This window comes from Giraffa tippelskirchi, chromosome 1, assembly GCF_054371585.1.
Source record: "Giraffa tippelskirchi isolate mGirTip1 chromosome 1, T2T-mGirTip1v1.2.pri, whole genome shotgun sequence".
NCBI classification, from domain to species: Eukaryota; Metazoa; Chordata; class Mammalia; order Artiodactyla; family Giraffidae; genus Giraffa; species Giraffa tippelskirchi.
The window spans coordinates 151,200,319-151,204,742 of record NC_137275.1 but is presented as its reverse complement, the minus strand read 5'-3'; positions in this window follow the sequence as shown (position 1 = coordinate 151,204,742).

Genomic DNA, 4,424 nt, shown 5'->3' with positions numbered 1-4,424 from the left:
ACAGAAGGTCTCTTATGTCTCATACAACCACTTGGGAATCGTTCCCTGAGATGGGCAGAAAGCCATCAATATGTTGGCAAAGGCCAGTGTTTTTCAATAATCACTGGAAACAGAAAGTGGCTTTACCATAAGACCTATGAGGTTCTGCAAGACTGGAATAGAAAAATGTCTGCCTTGAAAAAATAGGGGTGAGATGGATAATTGAATGCAAGTTAAAAATACTTGGGAGGGGGAAAATAGACTAGATAAGCAACCAGTGATGTTCACTACAATAAATAATGCAGCAAACACCCTGAGGTCCATGTGACTGTATTAGGTTAGTGCAAAAGTAACTGTGGTTTTGCATTGGTGAAATTTTCTTTTGGTATTGGAATACATTATTAAACAAATGCAGCTATGTTATACATCATTTTAATGTGTATTTCTTGCTTTATGTTTTCTGCTAATGACTTATTAGTTACTGTTTATTTTATATTTATTTTAGACCATGGAAATGATATTAGACAAAAAGCAAATTCGAGCAATTTTCTTATTTGAATTCAAATGGGTCTTTTTTTTTAATTAGTTTATTTATCTATTTTTTAACTTTACAATATTGTATTTGTTTTGCCATACATTGACATGAATCCACCATGGGTGTACATGTTTTCCCCTTGAAAATGGGTCTTAAAGCAGCAGAGACAACTTGCATCATCAGCAATCCGTTTGGCTGTGGAACTGCTAATGGACTTACAGTGCAGTGGTGATTCAAAAAGTTTTGCAAAGGAGAAGAGTGCCTTAAAGATGAGGAGCACAGTGGCCACCCATCACAAACTGACAATAACCAGCTGAGAGCCATCATCAAACCTGATCCTCTTACAGCTACACGAGAAGTTGCCCAAGAACTCAACATCGACTGTCTTACAGTTGTTCAGCATTTGAAGCAAATTGGAAAGGTGAAAAAAGCTCAGTAACTGGGTGCCTCAAGAGCTGATGAAAATCAAAAAAGCTGTCATTCTGAAGTGCCATCTTCTCTTATTCTATGCAACAAGGAACCGTTTTTCAATCGGATCATGATGTATGAAGAAAAGTGGATTGTACATGACAACTGGTAATGACCAGCTCAGTGGCTGGACAGAGAAGTGCCAAAGCACTTCCCCAAGCCAAACGTGCACCAGATAAAGGTCATGATCACTGTTTGGTGGTCTGCTGCCCATCTGATCCACTACAGCTTTCTTAATCCTGGAGAAACCATTACATCTGAGAAGTATGCTCAGCAAATCGATGAGACACACCAAAAAACGGCAACGTCCTCAGCAGGCTTTGGTCAACAGAAAGGACCCAATTCTTCCCACAACAACACCCCACTACACGTCATACAACCAGCACTTCAAAAGTTGAATGAATTGGGCTACGAAGCTTTACCTCATCTGCCATATTCACCTGACCTCTCACCAACCGACTACCACTTCATCAAGCATCTTGACAACTTTTTGCAGGGAAAATCCTTCCACAATCAGCAGGAGGCAGAAAATGCTTTCTAAGAGTTCATCAAATCCCAAAGCATGGATCTTTATACCACAGGAATAAACGAACTTTTTTTCTCATCGGCAAAAATGTGTTGATTTTAACGGTTCCTATTTTGATTAATAAAGATGTGTTTGAGCCTAGTTATAAGGATTTAAAATTCACATCTGAAATTGCAATTACATTTACACTAACCTAATACACAATTATTTCCTTAGGAGTTATTCCAAGAAGAGGAATTTCTAGAGCAAAGGAGATTGTTTTTAATGTTCGTTTTGGGTTTGTTTTTATGTAATGCTGAATTTCCAACCAGAATTGCTATATCAATTCATACTTCTTCCAGCAGTGTCTGAGTTTCAGGAAGTGAAGTATCTATTAGGCTGGCACAAAAGTATATGTGACTGATGACTGATAAGACTAGAAACATAGGTTGGACTGAACTATAGATATCTTAAATGCCAGAATGAGGAATCTGAACTTTACTAAGCAAATATTTTTAACTCTTTTAAAAGATTTGACATGCTATTTTTTTCTAAAAAGCGTTTTGAAAAGTTTAAATATATAACAGTATTAATTAAATATAGATGTGGGAGCATGAGAAGACAAGCCACACTGGAAGAAAATATTTGCAAAAGATATATCAGTAAATGACTGCTATCTAACATGGGGCTTCCCTGCTGGCTCAGACGGTAAAGAATCTGCCCTCAATGCGGGAGACCCAGGTTCAATCCCTGGGTCAGGGAGATCCACTGGAGAAGGGAATGGCAATATTGCTGAGAAAATCTCGTGGACAGAGGAGCCTGGTAGGCTACAGTCTGTGAGGCTGCAAAAAGTTGGACACATCTAAGAAACTGAGCATGCACAGCACACATAAATATATATAAAGATCTCTTAAACAACAATAAGAAAACAAGCAACCCTACTAAAAAATGGGAAGAGACCTTAACAGACACCTCACAAAAGCAGATATACAGATGGCAAGTAAGTATGTGAAAAGATGTTCAATGCCACGTGTTGTTAGAGAATTAAAAAAAAAAAGTTACTACTACATACCTATTCGGATTACCAAATCCAAAACACTGCTAATGCCAAATGCTAATGAGGATTTGAAGCAATAGGAACTCACATTTACTGCTGATGGCAATGCAAAATGGTATAACCACTTTGATAGTCTGGCAGTGTCTTACAAAATTAAACATACAATCCAGCAATCACACTCCTTGGTATCTACCGAAATGAGCCTGCACATGGATGCTTGTATCAGGTTTATTCATAAATGCCAAAATTTGGAAGCAAGCAAGATGTGCTTGAGAAAATGAATTAACAAACTGTAGTATATTCAGACAGTGGACTATCATTCAGTCCATCCAGACAATACAATATATTCAAGCCAGGAAAGGTATGAAGATAACTTAGGTACATAGTACTAAGTGAAAAAAGGCAATCGGAAAAGGATACAATAATTCTCTTTGACAAAAAGGCGATATGGTTGCCAGGGTGTTGGGGAAAGTGAGGGATGACAGAGGATTTTTAGACCAGTGAAAATACTCTGTATGATACTACAATGGTAGATATATGTCATTGTACTTTATCAAAACCCACAGATAGTAAGTACAATACCAAAAGTGATCTGTAATGTAAACTAGGAACTTTGGATGATAATGATGTGTCAGTATAGGTTCATCAATTATAACAAATGTACCACACTAGCAGGTTGATAATGGGGAAGGTTGTGCATGTGTGGTGACAGGGATTACATGGAAAGTCTCTGTACTTTCTGCTCAGTTTTGCCATGAACTTAAAACTGGTCTAAGAATAAAGTGTGTGTGTGGGTGTGTGTGTGTGTGTGTGTGTGTGTGTGTGTACACGTGGCTTTTTTTTTTTTTTTTTTGCACAAGATAGTAGTACATGCTTTAGAAGATTAAATCTGCGTTGTTGTTAAGGAAGAACTGAAAGTCACCGAAGCTGGTGGAAAAACACAGGCAGAAAGCTGCTGTAATTGTCCAGACACAAAGTCTTAACATAATAAATTAGGAAGGTGTCAGTAGGCTACAATTGGCTACACATGGAAAGCAGAAGGAACATGACATTTGCCATTGGATTGCCAATGGTGAATGTGTGGGGATCAATCTCCTACTGAATATTCATGGAATTTGAGGAAAACTGGATCTAATTTCATAATTCTCAGTTGGTGAAAAGTCACTTAGAGCTAACTTTTGTGTACCTTTACTTCCTCATATGCTGTAATTTCTCATTTATACTTTTACTCAGACTACTGCCATTATTTAGCAATTTCTAAATAACACCATGTTCTTTCATGCCTCTATACCAGGCTGCTTCTGCTGCTAAATCGCTTCAGTCGTGTCCGACTCTGTGCGACCCTATAGACGGCAACCCACCAGGCTCCGCCGTCCCTGGGATTCTCCAGGCAAGAACACTGGAGTGGGTAGCCATTTCCTTCCCCAATGAGTGAAAGTGAAAAGTGAAAGTGAAGTCACTCAGTCGTGTCTGACTCTTCGAGACCCCAGGGACTGCAGTCTACCAGGCTCCTCCATCCTTGGGGTTTTCCAGGCAAGAGCACTGGAGTGGGGCACCATTGCCTTCTCCACTCTATACCCTACACAATCTATTCCTGAAAACTAACATAGATCTTATCCTGACAGAGTAAGTTTAAGATAACAGATCTTCCACTAACTGGCTGTGTTACCTTGGGCAAGCTAATTCCCATTTTCGAGTTTCACCTTCTTCACCCATAAAATTGAAGCAATAAAATAAAAATATACATCTCATAAGAATATTGAGCTAATTAATTGAGATAATATAAAATATTAAGTGCCAGGAATGTACTCAATGTATAATAATAGTTTTTTTCTCCTTTTCCAATAATCTTTCAAAACATATAAACACACACACACACA